Consider the following 20,686-nt stretch of genomic DNA (forward strand, 5'->3'; position numbering starts at 1 on the left):
CACTGTCAATCACACCATCTCTCCGTAACTCATTGGGCCATTGGTCAGTCTAGCCTGAGGGCGGGTTGTTGGGCGGAAGAGAGAGACTTCTTCCGGCCTCACTCGCTGTCACCATAGAGATTGCCCATCCAGGCAGCGAAGCGGCAGGGCCAGGCAGCTCAGATCTCGAACTCCAGAGAACTGTACAGTCATCTAGACATCAATGCCTTTTCCGGGGCCTGATGAACATCTCAATCCCCAACCCACTGGCTCGAGTGGGGCGCAAGATGTGGTGGACAAGTCAGCTCAGGCCTGGTCATTAAGTGTCCCCAACAACCCTCCTGGAGGGAACTGAGGACGAAGCACCAGTTGTAATAACGGCACGCTTCATTTATCTTTATCTCGACTTGTTTTATTTGGTATTCTTCCATTAGCCTTGCAAAACAGACAAAGGCAAGGATCATTCTACCCACGGGACAGACTGGGGAAGAGGCCCAGGGTCCATCAAGTAAACCCTCTGCCGCCAGGCTGCTGAAACTGGAGCTGGCCCACGCTATTGGCAGACTGCTGTTACCTAACTGTCAACTAAAGCTTGCCATGACTTTGCTTTGAGGCTATGGCCTGTTAGACCAAAAGATGCATCAATCAGGACAACCAAAGGAAGTAGGACAGAGGCTGCGTGCTCCACCACTGAATCAAGAAGGGGAAACAAACAATAATCAATACCAAATTGGAGAGCTGCACCGTTTGAACCCTTGACCTTAAACAAAATTTTAAGAAATATCATGAAGCAACCTATTCAATCTTAGAGCACTGAATCTCTGATTTAAGGAATTCTCCTGAATCACAGCTTTATGAACCAAAAAGAAGAAGATGCTTGAATTTCATCAACTGCACGTCTCAAATTTATTCAACTTTCGAGGCTTCATTTACAATCACATAAAGTAACCAATGATTTGTTGTGCGTTTAGCAACTTAACATTACTTGGCCCAGTGAGAAGCTCTGTGGCTAAGAAATCCTTTATTTTGATGAATTCATTTCACTGGAACTGAGTGTTGACTGCAGCTATGTTCTGTTAGGAACTGCGAAGATATACAAGAAATGAGATGTGACTCCCATTTTAATAGCCTGTGGTTTTGTAATGTTAGGTCAGCAACACGTGAAACAACTAGGAAACACTTTAAAGCAAGATATAACAATGGGCCAACCCTATTGTACAATTAATTTCTCCAAAATATAATAATACTTCATATTTGCAGAACATTTTGTAGTTTCCAGAGTACTTCTTCCCTTGTATTATTTGGGGGATATTTTGTCATGGCTGGAATTAATGTGTGTGTCTTTATCATAGAGCTAGAACTAATGCTGGGTCCTAGCATATGAGTAGGAACAGGAAAGGTGGAACAGAATCCAGGGAGAGAAAGTAGTTTGAGCAAAGAGGCCAAGGCAAGAATGAGCACTGAGCATCTGGAGAATAATATGGAGACAAATGATGGAAAGTAATGTGTAGACAAGCTGGTCAGAACTGGCTCTGAGACCTTAATATTTTGGAGGAAAGTGGTCAAAAGTTCAAAGTTTGAGACTGGAAAAGTTAACTTCCTTACACATCTAATGATCATACTGGCTTCAGTTAAGCTATAAATTAAAAATGGGCATGGCTCAACAGAACTTGAGTCCTGTCCTCTCGCTTTTCTCCTTAGGCAGCATGAGCTTCACCATTTGCTTTACCACCTCCACCAACTACCAGTCCCTGCATTCCATCCAGCCACACAGCCACAGCGTCCAGTTCATCAGCAGCACAGCCAAAGTCTATGCAGGCCTCAGGGGCTTGGGCTCCCGGACCTCAGTGTCCTTCTCCACCAGCTTCTGGGGTGGCTGGGGGTCTGGAGGCCTGGCTGCAGGGATGCCAGGGGTCTGGAAGGAATGGGGTACATCCAGAATGAGAAGGATACCATGCAAGGCCTGAATGATTGCCTGGATTTCCTACCTGGACAGAGTGAGGACTCTGGTGACCAAGAGTCAGAGGCTGGTGAGCAAAATCTGAGAGCACTTGGAGAAGAAGAGACCCCAGGTCAGAGCCTGGGGGCATTACTTCATGACCATCAAGGACTTGAGGGCTCATATCTTTGCAAATTCTGTGGACAATGCTTGTGTTGTTCTACAGATTGACAATGCCCGTCTTGCTGCTGATGACTTTAGAGTCAAGGATAAGACGGAGCTGGTCATGTGCCTGTCTGTGGAGAGCAACGTCCGTGGGCTCCACAAGGTCACTGATGACACCAATGTCACTCGGCTACAGCTGGAGACAGAGATAGAGGCTCTCAAGGAGGAGCTGCTCTTCATGAAGAAGAACCAAGAGAAGGAAGTAAAAGGTCTACAAGCCCTGATTGCCAGCTCTGAGTTGACCATGGAGGTAAATGCCCCCAAATCTCAGGACCTCAGCAACATCATGGCAGACCTCCTGGCCCAGTATGATGAGCTGGCTCAGAAGAACTGAGAAGAGCTGGACAAGTACTGGTCCCAGAAGACTGAGGAACACACCACAGTGGTCACCACGCAGTCCACCAAAATAGGAGCTGCTGAGACAACATTCATGGAGCTGAGATGTATAGTTCAGTCCTAAGAGATCAACCTAGACTCAATGAGAAATCTGAAGGCCAGCCTGGAGAACAGCCTGAGGTGGGTGGAGGCCCGCTATGCCATGCAAATGGAGCAGCTCAGTGGGTCCGTGCTGCACCTAGATTCAGAGCTGGCACAGGCCCAGGCAGAGGGGCAGCGCCAGGCCCAGAAGTATGAGGCCCTGCTGAACATCAAGGTCAAGCAGGAGGCTGAGATTGCCGCTACTACTACTACTGCCGCCTGCTGGAAGATGGGGAGGACTTCAATTGTGGTGATGCCCTGGACAACAGCAACTCTATGCAAACCATCCAAAAGACTGTCCAGGATAGCGGACGACAAAGTGGTGTCTGAGATCAACAACACCAAAGTTCTGAGGCGCTGAGCCAGCAGAAGCAGGGTACCCTTTGGGGAGCAGGAAGCCAATAAAAAGTTCAGAAGTCATTGGATGTCAAAAATTAATTGGTAAGTAAAAGAATGGACATGAATGAGGAGGTACTCCAAAGTTTTTTACGTCTTCCTGAATGGATATAATATTATTAGGTTTTCTCTCTCTTAAGAGGGGATCCACCTCCCAAGTACTCCCCAAATGCACCCCTTAACTAGGAGCAGGGTGTTATTAATAGTTTTCTGATTAAATAATATCATATCCTCTCAATGAGATTGAGAGAAGTGCCGTCATCATAGTGCTTCATCTTTGCTGTCTCAGAATCAAAACTGTGTCCCTCACTCTAAAAAAGACTGATTATTTGATCATCTAATTTTTCCCTTTTAAAAAATTGCCTTCCCTGGCCGGGCATGGTGGCTCACGCCTGTAATCCCAGCACTTTGGGAGGCCAAGGCGGGATCACCTGAGGTCAGGAGTTTGAGACCAGCCTGGCCAACATGGTGAAACCCCGTCTCTACTAAAAATACAAAAATTAGCCGGACGTGGTGGTGCACACCTGTATTCCCAGCTACTGGGGAGGCCGAGGCAGGAGAATCTCTTGAACCCAGGAAGTGGAGGTTGCAGTGAGCCACGATGGCGCCACTGCACTCTAGCCTGGGCAACAGAGTGAAACTCCATCTGAAAAAAAAAAAAAAGTCTTCCCCATGCCATGTTATACAGCACCTCTACGCCTTGCTCCACATCTCTTCTGTGTATGTATTCCTCATACTATATTTGTATAATGCACATAGGTGCCATATATGAATGCATGCCATTTTGTTAACTGATTTCCTTCTGTCATAGACAAACAAAATTCAAAGCAATAATGACAAAAACCAGTGTTTCATTTCCTCCTCAAATGTGTAAAATCACTCGTTATGCTGCCTAGTAGAGGGGAAGAGTACAAAGAGGCCACTGGGGTTAGCAAGGGCATGGAATGATTTCAAGAGAAGATATAAAGTTTTCTTGCTCATTTTATAGTTATCAAAACTTTTTCTGCCAGTGAGCCCTGAATTTTTTGTACACAATTTCTTGTGTGATTACATTAACATTTCTACAGGTCTGAAAATGTAGCAAAAACTGAAGTAATTGTTGGTTATTGGCTGAGGCTCAAAAACTACTAATTTTGCTAATTCTCAATTTTGCTAATTCAGAAACCAAGTAAACAAAAATATCCTCAACGACTGTTGTCAGTAGTTGAAGCCAAATTACTGACCTTCCAAGGCCACCCAGAATTATCACCATGATTTTCTGGATCATAATATTCATCTGATGTTATAGACCAATGGTTGCCAAACTATATGGCCTGTGGGCTTAATCTTAGCTTGTACAATCTGCAAGCTAAGAATGATATTTACATTTTTAAATGCTTGAAAAAAAAAAAGAAGAAAAACACTTTGTGACATATGAAAATGATATCAAATTTAAATTTTGATTTCCATAAGTAAAATTTGACTGGAACCCAAGCATGCTCATTTGTTTATGTGTTGTTTATGTCTCCTTTTGCTTTATAACAGCAGAATTGAGTAGTTACCACAAAGACTATATGGCCCATAGCCTAAAATATTTACTATTAGGCCCTTTAAGTAAAAGTTTTAATTCTTACTACCTTAGAGATTCCTAATGAATAATGTCTGATAAACTGTTGGAATTGAAACAAACTTTGGAAATCATTTAGTGTTAATTTAAAGATCTCACATTGATAGAGCTATGTTACCTCTTGCCTAAAACCACGTAGTCAGTAGACGGAGGTGGTATTAATACTAGAACCCCAGTTACCCTGGTCTCAGGTTTTTTTCCTCCAGACTGCGTTTTTCCTCATGTAGAGTTTATTTTATGATGGGATAGGTGTTACATAGGCTGGAAGCAAGGAGAATTCATCAAAATTTTTCCAAGTTTTGATCTCATGTCTCATTCCACAACTGCAGTGCGGCATGCATCAATTTACGAATCCTTGGGCTTTCATTATTTATTTCAGCTCATTTGAACTGCCTTCTGTTTTCCATTTTTCTTACTTCTCAGAAAGTATGTGGCCATCATAAAGAAACTTTCTCACTTTTATGCTCTTTCTCTCTTTCAAAAATTTTTTCTCTTTCTCCTTCTATAAAGGATTTTGGAGGTGACTGAATTTCTATTCCAGCCTAAAGTTCTTAAAGGAAGTGAGGATGGTTACAAAAACAGAGAGCACCTAGTTTTGACGCTGGAATCCACAATGGGCCATATATGTGGAGAGGAGAGGGAGTGCCCTAAATTGTGTGTGTAGTGTACATGAGCATATATGGGCTTTTCCAGGGAGAGTATTCATAGCTTACATAAGATCTGTAAGAGTCCATGACCCAAATAAGATTTGAAACTATAGATGTAAAGGAGATATATTTTGAGGAGAAAACCGCCCAGATGTGTGGTGGTGGAGATCGATCCAGGTTCCCAGGACTGTTGGACCTCACCCAATATGAGGGGAGAGCTCTCCGCCCACTTACATCAGCCCATCCAAGCCTTACCTTTTCTGCCACATATAGAGATGATAAAAATTCATCAGATTCACAGAATGATTGAACTCAGATGGTGATGAAATCTCAGTATAATTCTTTCCAAAGAAGGTTCTGATTAATAGAAACTGCAGAGGAACTAATTTTATGAAAATAGCAAATGAGATTGTTTCATTGAAGCAAGCGGGAGAGCAGGAGCTGATGCCAAGCAGGAAGATGCAAACAACCCCATTGTGTGGAGCTGACAGCTCCAATCTTGCCGCTTATTTATTAAATGTCTTTCCGCTGTAAGTTATTAAGCCTGGATTTTGGGAGATGTGGGAGCTGACAGAATAAGACAATAGAACGGAAAGCAAACCTGGAAAGCTTCCTTCAGTTTTAATGCAGTATTGTACTTTCTGAAAAGCCTTTGCCCCCCTCTGGTGTTGGAGAAGGGGGAGGATTCTCTCTTTGGTGGGACTCAGAGATGGATAAGACAAGTAACAGACTTTTAATTTCTGAATTATTTGCCAGTTCTTGAATGGTTTTCAGAGAAATCAGAATGGTTTTCAGAGAAAATTCAACCTTTTGGCTCAACATCTGAGTGCCAGATATTTTGTCTATTCTCTGAAAGGGCTGTTTCAGACGAGGAGCTTGGTTTGCCTTAACATTATGAAGTGCCGAATTACATGTTTTAGGGTGCTCAGCGGCCAGAGGATTGGGTTCATTTGGCTTATTGTGTAGCTGAGAAGGTGTCTCACTGTGGGAAAGAGTTCTAAGGTCTATTTCTTTTTTTCTTTTATTTATTTATTTATTTATTTATTTATTTATTTTGAGATGGAGTCTTGCTCTGTGACCCAGGCTGGAGTGCAGTGGCATGATCTCAGCTCACTGCAACCTGTGCCTCCTGGGTTTAAGACATTCTCCTGCCTCAGCCTCCCAAGTAGCTGGGATTACAGGCACGCACCACCATGCCTGGCTAATTTTTGTATTTTTAGTAGAGATGGGGTTTTACCATGTTGGCCAGGCTGTTCTCGAACTCCTGACCTCAGGTGTTCCACCCACCTCGGCCTCCCAAAGTGCTGGGATTACAGGCGCGAGCCAATGCACCCGGCCCTAAGGTCTGTTTCTTAAGCTAAAGAGTAGGAAAAGACTGATGGACAGAGAGGGAGCTGAACTTTAAGCTTGGCATCATTTGAAAAGCTGGAGTTCTGGTAAATGGAAGAGTAGCTACTTTATGTGAATTTTAGGTTCAATTTTTAGTCCTCTGTTTTCCTGACAGCATAATGGAGGTCAGTGGGCCATATTTCTTGGCCAGGCACCAGGCAAGTAACAGTATGTGCATTAGTATGGATGCATAAGAGGAAGGCCCTTCATTCATTGTGTGTCCATTCATTTGACAAATATTTATTAAGTGTTACTGTGTGCTTTGAATTGTTCTGGAAAATGGGGATAAAGAATGAACAAAACAAAGTCCTGCTCTCATGGAACTCACATTCTAGTGGGAGAAGCCAGATAATCAACAAATAAATGTGTCAGCTATCTGCTGGTTTTCAGTGCTATGAAGAAGTAAAGTGAGGAAAAAGAACAAAGAGTGATGAAGGGGCATGTAGGGTGAGAGGGCACCATTTTACATAAGGTGGTCAAGGCAGACCTCTCTGATAAGGTGACATCTTAGCAGTGACCTGAAGGAAGTGAGTGAGCTGGTAGCTATTGGGGGAAGACCTAAGGGTTGAGCAGGCATAAGAGGCCCTGAGACAGGCAGGCACTGGGTGTACTCCAAGAACTGCAAAGTTGGGGGAGGATCTCCATAGAGGGCCCTGTGGGCCACTGAGGGAGCTTGAACTTTCTTCTGAGTAAGAAGGGAAGTTGAAGGAGTTTTGAGCAATGGTGTGACAAGATCAGACTTACCAAAAACCAAAAAGAAAATGTAAAGCCCAATAACAGTTAATGCAGTCTATGGTCAGGGGGGCCTAATTCCCACAATACCAAGCCCTTGGATGATTCCTCCCCACCATGTGGAATGGGAAGGCTCATTTCAGTTCTCTGGAGGGCAGGCAGGATTTCTCTGTTATCTGTAAAATGACATCCTTTCCTGGAGAGTGCCAAGGGTGATGATAATCTGGGGTTAATGTCCCTTTGTTATATAGAATAGGAGGAGGATATAAAGCCATCAAACATCAAAAGAGAGAATCTGTCCCCATTGGCCCTGCCCAGCCGCTGGGTTTACCATCCGGGCATCTTTTCTAGGGAGCAGGTATCAACTGGCTGGCCAGAGGAAGATTCTGTGGGTTCTGATCCCTTCGGCTCTTGCAAAGGAGAGGACCTATGCCTCAGAGGCAAAATACCAGGCAACAGTTAGGGGGATCTATATTGCAAACTCGGCTGGAGCCTGTAGAGAAACATTTGGTGGTGGGGGTTAGGAAACTCATGATACTTTATGGGAAAGTGTAAGAGTATTAGAAGAACCACAGGGTTCCTGTATCAGCAGATGTCTTGAGGCATCGTTACAGCCCGTGACAAGGCTGAGCCCACACTTCCTTATGAAATTTGAAGTTCACTGTGCAGCTGGAAAGTATTCCCATTCAGGTGGGTTCACACCAATGACCACTTTCTATCTGTTCTATCCAACAGAAAGGTATTTCAGAACAAGGTCAAGCTGAAGCTGTGAGTAGTGTGACCACTGTTCTTGAGTTGTGAGTAAGAGGACATGGCCAGACTCAGAACTGAGAGATTTTAAAATATGGGGACAAATCTTATTTGAGCTCTCAGCTGCTCAAATTGAAAAGCTTTTTTACAGATCAGTGCTGTATTCTAGGACTGAAAGGCCAAATAATTGGGATGGAGATCTAAGAGCTAAATCAGGATTAGGAATAGAATATTCGCAGAAGCTCACAAATACCTAGGTGTGGCCCAGCTTGGGAGTGTAGTCTCACAAATATTCCACTTTTTCTTTCTTTTCTTTTTTTTTTTTTGGTGAGTGGCACTGTCCATAAGGAAGAGAAGAAGCCTTGAAGATTTCAGTTCTGGGACTTTCTGCCCCAGAACCCTGTTTTGCTAACCTCTGTGGCATCATGCCAAACAATTCTCAATGGAAAATATTGACATTATGAGTTTGCTACAAAAACTCAGAGACCCTGAAGGCAGTAGATGTGATTTAAATTAATAAATGATGATACATGGACTCACTGCTTTGATTACATAGCCAGCGAGGCCCCCAGGTTGAGACAGTCAAGGGGCATTAGCCAGCATGTAAGCAGGGGACAGGGAGAAGAAAGGAGGGGAGTGACAAAGGGCAGGAGACTTGAGCAATGAAGAAAATGAAGCCAAACCCCCTAAAGAAAAAAGGAAGCCCAGTGTGCAGTACTTTAGGTGGTACATGGTTGAGAGGGATCGCCATGCCTTCAACTGGTCAAAATTTCCCACACCCTCTATTTCTGAAGGTCATTGCCCACTGGGTAGACTCCAGATTCTGCCTGATCCCTTGGTCATGTTTTGACCTAAGGAATAAAGGCCTGATGCAATTCACTTCAAAAGCTGAGCATTCTCCCATCCATCAGGCAGATTCTAGAAATGGGGGATAGGGAGATAAGACACAGCCCCTTTCTTCACATTGTTCACATTCCACTGTGTGACGCAAACAAGAAAAACCAAGAGGTAGCAAATTGAGGGTGCTTCCTAGGTACAAGGAGGAAACTAGAGGGCTTGGGGATGGCTTCCAAGGTGACATTTCCAAGGTGACACAGCCTCTCTGGATGAATGCATATTAGCCAAAGTGAGCAAGTGGGAAAAGGTTCCAGGCACAAGAAATAGCATGTGCCAACACTGAGTGGTGTGAGAGAGCATGGCAGAACAGGTGCTGGGCAAGCAGCGTGGAATGTGTTTGGTATGGGGTGTACTGGGGCTGAAAGCAGGGGAGGCAGTAGAGGCAGATGATCAGACAGGAGGTTGTTGGGATCTGGATCACAACAGCTTAAATGACATGATAAGGAATTTAGACACTATCCTGCAGATTCTGTTGAGCCACTGAAAGATTTTACAAAGGAGGGTATTTATGCTTCATAAAACAAAACAAAACAACAAAAAACCTCTTTTTCCTTGAATCGCTTATCTAGTCTTTGACCTCTGCTTGAGCATGTTCAAGGTTGGGGAGCTCCCAACCCCCCAAAGCTGCCCACTTCACTGTTGGATGACCAGAAATTTTAGAAAGTTCTTTCTTACACTGAGCCAAACTCTGTCTCCTCACAATTCCTACTCTTCCTGTCTAGTTTTACCATTTGTAGCAACACATAAAAGGCCATTTAAAAATACATGAAGACGCCTCTCAAACCTTCCCTTAGTTTTCAGTTTTTCAAGTGTCCAGGTTTCCACAGAGCTCCCTCATTCTTTGTCTATTTCATGGTTTCTAGACTCCTTTACCATTCTGGTCACAGTTTTCTGGATGAACTGTGCTTTATTAATGTATCTTCTAGAATCTTGTGGTAGAATTGCTCATAATACTTTAAATCGGCCCTGAAAGGCAGGAAGTGCAGTGATGCTACTACGATGCTTCTTCTGAGCTGGACGCCTATGACCATTAGTGATTCCAATGTCCTTAGATTGTTACTGGTCACATCTCACTGCTTTTAAAGCTTTTGATTAACCAAAGCATCTAACTCTTCTGCACATTAGTTGCTGCCATGTCAAATCTCCACCATACTTGGTATGTGCAATTTATTTTTTAAATTTACATATAGGCCTTTACACTTATTTAAATTTTACCTTGTCAGTTGGAGCCCAACATTTGAGGCAGTTAGACTCATTTTTAAAGTCTTATTTTTCTTTCCTATGATATCAGTATGTCTCATTTCACATCTGATAAAAATTCTTTGTATGTTTTAATCCAAGTCACTAATAAAAATGCTGCCTTGGATAGAACTTGGTAGCATTGGAGACTTCCTCCCAGTATGTGTTCAGGCAGCTTCAATTTTCCTAATGACGCACTGTACAACATTATTCACAATGTTGAAGATTTATTAAACATTCTGTTGAAATCCTGAGAGATTTATTAAATATTCTGTTTAAATGAAGTTACATCATATTTGCTATTTCCTCTCATTCACATCAATAAACATATATTGGTTGGTCTCCTATCTTCTAGGTTCTTTGTTAGGTGTTGTGGAAACAAAAATGACCAAGATATTAGTTTTGTCTTAAAGAGATGACATCTAGCAGAGGCGACAGACATATAAACACCAGATCCAAATTAATACAGGTATAGTTAATGTATGTGTTACCTCTAATTTGCATTAAAGGGATAGATATAGATGATAGATAGAAATATACAATATAATAGATAATGTAACATCTCATATGTATTATATTATACAGTAGCAGTATAAACAAAGTATATTGAAAACCTAGAGAAAGAGGAGATTAATTCTTCATTGTGCAGAAAGAGAAAGGAGGGCTTCACACAAAAAAGTGACATTTGACTGAGCCTTGAAAATACAGAGTTTTTTTTAGGCCAGGCATGGTGGCTCATGACTGTAATCCCAGCACTTTGGGAGGCGGGTGGATCATTTGAGGTCAAGAGTTCAAGACCAGCCTGGCCAACATAGTGAAACCCCTTCTCTACTAAAAACACAAAACAATGAGCCAGGTATGGTGGCATGTGCCTATAATCCCAGCTACTCAGAGGCTGAAGTATGATAATCGCTGGAACCCAGGAGGCAGAGGTTGCAGTGAGCTGAGATCACACCACTGCACTCCAGCCTGGGTGACAGGGTGAGACCCTGTCTCAAAAAAAAAAAAAAAAAAAAAAGGGAAAGAAAAGAAAATACATAGGGTTTTTGTGAGATAAGTAGAGAATGGAGATAGGAAGAAATTCCAGAGTGGAGAAATAGGAGAAGCAAAGCATAGAAGAGTGAATGTCTTTGGCATGATTCAGAAATAGCAAATATTCTAGTGTGAGTTAAGTACCACGTTCAGGGAAATGAGTGTCAAGAGCTGAAAAGTGTGTGAAGGGTCTTGAATGCTATGATAAGGAATTTTGGCTTTATTCTGTAGGTGAAGGGTTTAGCTAAGTCAGAAGTATTTAAGCAGGAGAGTAAATAACACAATCAGATTGATCAACTTCATAACTCTATTGCACAAGGAAATAAGTTCAATTTAGCAAAACTTATTCTTAGTGAATCCACTTTGGTTCTAGCATGAATTGACCACTAAACATCTGATTAACGAGTACGTCAAACTGTTTGTGTGTGTTTTGCCCTGCTATTATGTTTTTCCTGACTTTCACTTTGACCTGTTGGCCTCTTGGCTTTATTTTTCCCTTAGGCATCTGGGTTCTGCATTCCCTTGATTTATTTGTCCGCCCACAGCTTGCTCTGACCTTTATTATTTAACGTGTCCTCTGACTTTGGCTCACTTACTGGATTCTGAGCCACAGCAATTCCTTGACCTCAGTCCTGGATTTGCTTCTGCTTTGGAATTCCCACCTGATTTCAGTTGCCCAATTGTGCTGTGACCTCTGCATTCTGTCCTGCCTTGGATCTAACCTGGTCTCATCCTTTGTGTTGCTGTCTCTGCCTCAGTTCTTCTAGTCTAGCTCCCCAGCCCGCAAGTTATACACACTGTTTGCTCACCTGGGCTCCAGTACTGGCAATAAAATGTAACCTGTCCTTTCTAGAAGCTGTGGTGTGGTTGAAGAGATAGTGCTAACATGCAAGAAATTATAAATTCTAACTGATTGCCAAGTTGGACGTGCTAACTGAAAGTGTTATACGAACTTAGAGAAAAGACTGAACTGGGAAATTCAAGACCCTTAGGAGGAATGTTCCTTTCTAGGCAACTTCCTTTCTGAAAGGTTTTGCTATCTGGAGCACGGGCATTTCTTTGGAAGGAGAAAGGGAAATGTAAGGCAGGACTTCCTCTGGACTTTCCTATCATTGGTTCCAAAGCTGCCTATCTTTGAGGAGCTACCTTGTTGGTGCCACCTAGTGGCTGCTGCCACCAGAAATCCTACCCGCCTCAAGGAGAGAGCAATTTAACGCCATTTCCAACTTAAGCACCATATCTACAGGGCGTGAAATTAGTTCCAGCAAGCAGCAAATTTGCTGCTAATAAAAATATTTAGCGATTCACTTGTCTTTAAATCAGCAGCAGAATATTCTTTTACTTGCATCAGTGCTTGTTTCTCCCAATTCTAATATTTGATAATCAAGCTAGACGTGTTTAGCTAAAGCTATGAAACAGCAAGTTCTTCAGTTCTGCAAAAATTTTTTAGTTTCCTGAGCAAGAATTTTTATTTCCTTTTTTCTCTTTGTCAGAAATAGGCCTGGGTGTTCCTTGGATCATAGAGATGGAGCACTTCCACTGATTTCAGAGTCTTAGAAATAAGTTTTCATTCTCTTCTGTCTGCCAACATTAGCTCCTGAGTCACTGCATGTGGAGAATCTGGGATGTTACAGGAAGACATGATCTCTAGCTCATGTTTAGACACTTCTTTTTTTTTTTTTTTTTTTTTTTTTTGAGACAGGGTCTTGCACTGTCACCCAGGCTAGAGTGCAGTGGCGTGATCTCGGCTCACTGCAACCTCCGCCTCCCAGGTTCAAGCGATTCTCCTGCCTCAGCCTCCCAGGTAGCTGGGACTACAGGCATGTGCCACCACGCCAGGCTATAGACACTTCTTTACTGTGTCTCAGTGCCAAACTCATTTTAGTTCCTTTTCTGTGTCTTTTAGCGTCTACACCAGAGCAAGAGTTCTCTGAATCCCACAGAGGTATTGTAGAATGCTAAAACTACTTTTTCATTAAAGTCGACGAGTATTTATTGGGCACTTTCCATGTGCATCCATTGTTCTAGGTCCTGTTTGGGGTCAGAAGTGTTCCAAGAAGCCCAGCATGACAGCCAGATGAGAAACTGACATGGCAGATGACACCTCTTCTCCAGGTTGCTGGAACAGTGAGTCAGATAGACTTCTATGTATTTTTCTTCTCCTTAAGGAGCTCATAGAAGGAACAAAGTGCATCGGACATTCTACCTTTCGTCAGTTTATTAGTCTAAGGGTCTCTGTTTGAGCAGATCACTAGTTCCAAAGACCAAATAATCTTTCTTTCTTTCTTTCTTTCTTTCTTTTTTTTTTTTTTTTGAGATTGATTCTCCCTCTGTCGCCCAGGCTGGAGTGCAGTGGCACAATCTTGGCTCACTGCAACATTCCCCTCCCAGATTCAGGTGTTTCTCATGCCTCAGCCTCTGGAGTAGCTGGGATGACAGATGTGCACCACCACACCCAGCTAATTTTTCTATTTTTAGTAGCGAGGGGATTTTGCCATGTTGGCCAGGCTGTTCTTGAACTCCTGGCCTCAAGCAATCCACTTGCCTCTGCCTCCCAAAGTGCTGGGATTACAGGCATGAGCCACCATGCCTGGCCCCCAATAATCTTAAAAAAGAATATAGTGGCCCCGTGGTAACTCTGTCTTCTGCCCCAGAACAGCCCTGGCTGGATTATCCTCCTGGTAGAAATCAATTTTGATCATCCTGGCAGGAAATCAGGATACAGGGCAGCTTCAGACAGGAGTACCACATCCTTCTCAGAAATCAACCAACATGAGATGCTGAGTGAAAGCTGGTCTCTTGGTTAAGAGACGGATGTAGGCAGGGCTGATAACAAGTAGTTAGAATCGAAGACTCAAACTAAACCTGTTAGCTAACACCAGCTTCACTGATGGAGATACCAGAGCGGGTAGGTTGCAGAGAGGTAATGACATTTGACAATGGTCAAGAGACCAACATGGAGGTTCTCATTGGAGTCTCCAAAATGGAGGCTCTCTTGTTGGAGCTACAATGGTTTGGGGATCAGAGCATCTGGGCTCTATTCTTGGCCTTTTCTCTCAAGTTCATGACTCTAATACAGCCCCTTCTCCCCTTTGGCATTAGTTTTCTCATCTATAAGAAGGGGTAATGAATTTTACTCCCCATCCCAGGTCCCCTTACTGCAGTATGAGAAGGGTGAGATAGGGACTATTTTAAAGGGCTGTGAGAGAGTCTCCAGAGAGGGCTGTGATGAACATCTGTATTCCTCATGGAATGGACAGCCCAGGAGGATGGTACATTTAAGTAAGACAAAGCAAGACTCTTCTAATGGTAAGGGATGTAAGACCAGTAAATTGGATCACGTGCCCTGGATGATATGTAATTCCCTCATAGTGCTCTAGCCTCAAAATCCCAAATATTGGTGAGGATCTCCCAAAGCTGCTAATGTCAAAAACTTTGATTTTACTATAGTTAAAGTGATGGAAATCATTAGCTTTAAATTACTGGGGAAATATAAAAGATGATTTGAGGGGTAAGCTCTATCAATTACGTACTTAAGCAAGAACCAGACTCAAGATCAGGAAAAAATAAATAAATAAAACCAAATACATTCATAATTAGAATAAAAATGTTCTCCAGTCCTGGTCCTGTCTTTCTCACATGTCCATATGTAATCAAGAAAGGCTTTCCAAGAGCGAATATCCAAGGAAACAAGTAACTTGGTGGATGCAGATTGAACCTAAGGCATCTAGGATGGAGCAGAGCAGAAGGCCACTGGGGAGCAGGGAACATAAGCAGCAGATAAAGGAGCTATGAGAAGAATTGGAGAGAAAGGAGGGAGCTGGCAGATGAAAGCCCTGGGGACTTCTGTGAGTCCCTTGACCCTAGAGGCAGAGCTGCCAGAGGCTGAAGAGAGGAACGAGGAGACCAGAGCAAGGGTGCAAGCTCTTTCTGCAGGGCAGCCTGGTCCGTTGGCAGTCTCCCAGTTGCTTCTCATCTTAACGTCCTTTAGGTCAGTGGTTTGCTTCTCCATTTCCCATTCCAGCAGCTTTACCTTAGCCAGCTACCACACAGGCAAGAGATCACAAGCCTACAGCCCTCTTGCTGTCGGGTGCCAGAGTTGGGTCAAAAGTCATGCAGATTCTGTGGATGAATTAAGGTGTCTAATTCATGTATGTTTCTCAGTCATTTCTCTTGACAGCATGAATCATGGGCCAGTCATCAGGATTCCCAGAGTTCTCCTTGCACTGATGCACATGAAAGGTAGTGCCTTAGCAGCACCTCTGCAAAGTCCTGATAAACTCAATCCTAGGAGATTGGTAATTCCAAACCTAGGCTGAGCAGAGCACATGATCAAGGATCAGTAGTCAAAAAGGCCTTTATGGATGGAATGAATAGTGCTCAGAGGCATTCACTTATTCTGCCATCTCAGAAAGGGACATGGGTAATGCGTTGGTTCATAAAACAGGCTGGGCATTTGCAGAATTTCTAAGTGGTTAGATTGCTGATCTTCATTAAAACTAGTTGTCTCAGAGGTCATAGATCAAGTACTGTAGTTTTTCTTTAAGGAAAGCTTGATCACCTCCCTGCTCCTTAGCATCAAGGATATGGATTATTGAAATCAAGACTGGATATTGTGTATGAAGGGGAGGAGATATGTGCAGTACGAGACTGTCAAAAAAAAAAAAAAAGCCTCTGCTGGGACACAACACTCAAGAATGGGAAGGTCATTTGAAGAGTGTCAAAATGAGAAATAGAAGCAACTTTTAGAGGTCCCTTAAAGGCAGCAAGGCATCCTAATAATAATACAGGTACTCTTGTCCAACTGCTTCGGTTGGAATCCTGGCTCTACCCCTTACTGGCTGTGTGATTTTACTTTACCTCTCTGTGTTTCTGTTTCTTCATCTGGAAAACTAGAAAAAAGTTACCTACCTCAAAGGTTAGTTTAAGAAAGTAAATGTTAGATATTAACACCTTTAGTGATTGACCCATTGCAAATGTTTGCAAAGCTCCTCAAAATGAACCATTCTATTTATATAGGCTCTCTCTGCTTAGTGTAACTAGAAAACTTAAAAAAAAAAACCAATTAGATTGACTACACATTTACACTATTTAAGCTTGAGGGACAGGCTATACAGCTGCTGGAAAATTGTACCTATTTCTTGTTGACTTTTAGTGAAATTCCCTTAATAATTGTTCATCTAAAGCATGGTTTCTCAACCTTGGCACTATTAACATGTTGGGCAGAATACTTCTTTGCTGCGGGGGTTTTTCTGTGTACAGTGATCTCTCCCTTAGTTGCAGAGGATATGGTCCAAGACCCCCAATGGATGCCTGAAGCCACAGACAGTACCAACCCCTATATATACTATGTTTTTTCAATCTGTTAACTAAGACGGCTACTAAGTGACTAATGGGGCAGCAGCAGATACAGCTAGATACACTGAAAAAAAGGATGATTCACGTCCCTGGCAGGATGGAGTGAGTTGGTGCAAGATTTCATCGTGCTACTCAGAACAGCTGGCAATTTAAAACTTTTGAATTGTTTATTTTTGGAATTTTTCTCTTAATATTTCTGGACCACAGTTGACCGTGGGTAATGGAAACTGTGGAAAGTAAAACTGGGGAAGGGAAGGCTCTACTGTATTTTGAATTGTAGGGTGTTTAGTAGACTCCCCGGCCTCTGCTTACCAGATACCATGTCCCTTCCTGACAACCAGACATGTCTCCAGACATTGCCAAACATCTCTTGGGGGCAGGCGGCAAAATCACCCCTGGTTGAGATGCACTATTTTCTTTCTTCTTCAAGCTTGCAATCTCACCTTCAGAAACCCACTTTCGGTTGATAATTATGTCTCCTGTTTTCCTTAAAAAGACGTCATCTGATCTAGGTTTTAAAAATATCCCTTTCTTACCATTCAAAATTCTTCCAGATAGTCACCCAACCCTTCCTCTTCTCCTTTAGTCTAGAATTGCCCTCTTTTTCAAGACGAATCACCGCACGTACATCTTTCCTTAAAGTCCATCCCAGCCATGCTGGCCGCCCGCTGTCAGTTACAGCGCTTCTCTGCTTCTTAGTCATCTGGCTTAGACACCATTTCCACTTTTTTCCCCAAACACCTTTAAGACCTTTAGTTATCTTCATGAAGCTACTAGCCTTTTTTTCCCTCCGTTTAATCATCATGTTTATCTGAAAACTAGACATCAACAACAGCTAGTCTTTGTGGAGCACTTACAATGTGCAGGAGTCGTCAGGGAGGTGCAGGCGCCTCAGCCCCCGTGGTATCTTGACTTCTGCGTTAACTGGCTTTCCACCCTTGCCCAGCACGGTTACTTTCTCAATGATCACCGAACCGCGCAATCCGACGGCCGTTTCTTGGTCTTCGCTTCTTTACCGTCTCTAAAGCTCTTAACACTGTTGAGCACCCTTTGGTTGAAACTGTTTCTTCCCTAGGATTTTAATTTCTCTGGGATTCAATTTAGTTAGCTGTAAGTTGGAGGATTTAATTTAAGTAAGTGATTTCTAAGACCTCCTTTGGTGCCTGAATCCTATACATTTAAAAGCCTCTTGGTTTCTGTTTGCCAGACAGCTGCGCTCAGAATACCCTACTTCAGAACCCCAGAGGCCCAGGAGAGGGGCGGGCAGAGGGGCGCCCCCGCCACCGGGCACTGCTGAGGTGACCTTTATCTAGATCTTCCGTGCAAGCCTCTAACATTCTCAAGCTTTGCTTTTTTCCCCAACCACTGTCATTATTCAAACACATGCTGAAAACGATAGAGTGATTTCTTTTGTTTATGTGTGTTTTATGCTTCCCTTTCCCTTGCTGTCCACGTAATCAGCCCCCAAATCCAGCTTCTTGAGCATGTCTGAACTCCATCTCCTGATTTTCATCTCCGGCAGCCATTATCCTAACCCAGGGCTCCTTATCACCCTTTTAAAATTAATTTTTACTTACAGCATTTAACTCCATATTTTCTAAAAAAAAATTCTGCTTCTAATTGTTGATTTCCACCCCCCAACTTTGATGTTATTGTTACCTTCTTCCTCTGGAAGATGATAATTTAACTCTCTAACACATATGACACATACACACATATATATACACACACATAACACATACACATATATACACGCATAACACACACAACACACACATATATATGCACATATAAGAAACACATACATATATGCATATAACATGTAACACATTTATACACATATAACACATACACATATATGCATATAACACATATATAGGCACATGTACCTACACAACACATACACATATATACACATATAACACATACATACATACACATGCAATACATACACATATAATACATACTCATAATACATAAATACACATAACATACTTATATTCACACATAACGCATACATATATGCATATAACACATACATATACACACATATACTAAATACATATATACTTATAAAACATACATGTATACACATGTAATACATATATACACATATAATACATGCATATATACAAATATACATAAATATATACACATAATACATACATATATACACTTACATATATACACATATAACACATACATATATACACATAAAATACATACATATATAAACATATAACACACACAGACATATATATATATATATATATATATATATATATATATGCTTCTCCCTCAATCCTCCTAATTTAGTTACTCTATAATTTTTGGTCAAATTGGTATTCAGTATTCATAGTATTGTGACTATGGAAATACTGCTTATAACTAAGTCATGTGGTATACCGTGATTACATTTCCTTTCTTGTATGTTTTCTTTTTTTTTTTTTAGTTGGTTCTTTGTTCATTTGCCTAGTTTTTTTATTTTTATTATACTTTAAGTTCTAGGGTACATGTGCACAATGCACAGGTTTCTTACATATGTATACACGTGCCATGTTGGTGTGCTGCACCCATTAACTCGTCATTTACATTAGGTATATCTCCTAATGCTATCCCTCCCCGCTCTCCCCACCCTACGACAGGCCCTGGTGTGTGATGTTCCCCTTCCTGTGTCCAGGTGTTCTCATTGTTCAATTCCCACCTATGAGTGAGAACATGCGGTGTTTGGTTTTTTGTCCTTGCAATGGTTTGCTGAGAATGATGGTTTCCAGCTTCATCTATGTCCCTACAAAGGACATGAATGCATCCTTTTTTATGGCTGCATAGTATTTCATGGTGTATATGTGCCACATTTTCTTAATCCAGTCTATCACTGATGGACATTTGGGTTGGTTCCAAGTCTTTGCTATTGTGAATAGTGCCACAGTAAACATACATGTACATGTGTCTTTATAGCAGCATGATTTATAATCCTTTGGGTATATACCCAGTAATGGGATGGCTGGGTCAAATGGTATTTCTAGTTCTAGTTCCTTGAGGAAATTGCCACACTGTCTTCCACAATGGTTGAACTAGTTTACAGTCCCACCAACAGTGTAAAAGTGTTCCTATTTCTCCACATCCTCTCCAGCACCTGTTGTTTCCTGACTTTTTAATGATCGCCATTCTAGCTGGTGTGAGATGGTATCTCATTGTGGTTTTGATTTGCATTTGTCTGATGGCCAGTGATGATGAGCATTTTTTCATGTGTCCGTTGGCTGCATAAATGTCTTCTTTTGAGAAGTGTCTGTTCATATCCTTCACCCACTTTTTGATGGGGTTGTTTTTTTCTTGTAAATTTGTTTGGACATTTCCAGTGAAGAGCTTACTTCCTCACCAGCTCACCCATTCTATTATTGCACAGGTCTGTTTGTTAGAAGGTCCTTTCCTATATGGCACTGAAATACCACTCTTGAAACTTCCAACTATTGACCCAAATTTTGACCTGTGATCTTCAAATTAAAATTTGAATCTCTCTTCCTTATGATAGCACATTTTACAACTGAATTAATGCTACTGTGTGCTCCCTGGATATTCTCTTCTTCTAGCAAAAAATCCCAAATTCCTTCAGTCATTTTTTATCTGGCATTGCAAATTGGATAATGTCCAAAATAACCACACTCCTACATTTAGGACCTTCTGTGATATGACTCCAACCTCCTATTATGACATCATCTCTCATCTTCTACTTTTGCCATGCACTCCAGACAAAAACTTGCCTTTTCTTGTCTTTGTTTACATCCTGTTCTCCTCCTGGGATACCCCTCTCATCTCTTCCTGCTAAAATCATTTCCATCAAAAGACAAGGGCTGATGATACATACCAAACTGTTACAGTAGTTACTTTGAGGGATGGAATGGGATGGGTGAAGGGGAATACTGATATCTTACTTTATATATTTTTTAAAAGGCAGTACAATTGTTGATGCTCTTATTTTTTATGCTGGTCAATGTATTTCCCAAATATAATAAAATTAAC

At 42.0% G+C, this 20,686-nt stretch overlaps 1 protein-coding gene and 1 pseudogene across 3 annotated transcripts in view; both read left to right on the forward strand.

Moving 5' to 3' along the window:
* The first annotated feature begins 56 nt into the window (after positions 1 to 56).
* The window catches only part of PKNOX2 (PBX/knotted 1 homeobox 2), a 320,839-nt gene continuing 300,209 nt past the window's right edge, over positions 57 to 20,686 (forward strand). For all 3 annotated transcript variants that reach the window (XM_054661696.2, XM_054661694.2, XM_016922234.4), the window contains exons 1-2: positions 57 to 3,061; positions 13,337 to 13,435. The gene's annotated coding sequence lies outside the window, so the exon portion shown is untranslated. The remainder of the gene's footprint in view (positions 3,062 to 13,336; positions 13,436 to 20,686) is intronic.
* On the forward strand, positions 1,629 to 3,040 carry LOC134807282 (keratin, type I cytoskeletal 18-like; annotated as a pseudogene).

This window comes from Pan troglodytes, chromosome 9, assembly GCF_028858775.2.
Source record: "Pan troglodytes isolate AG18354 chromosome 9, NHGRI_mPanTro3-v2.0_pri, whole genome shotgun sequence".
NCBI lineage: Eukaryota > Metazoa > Chordata > Mammalia > Primates > Hominidae > Pan > Pan troglodytes.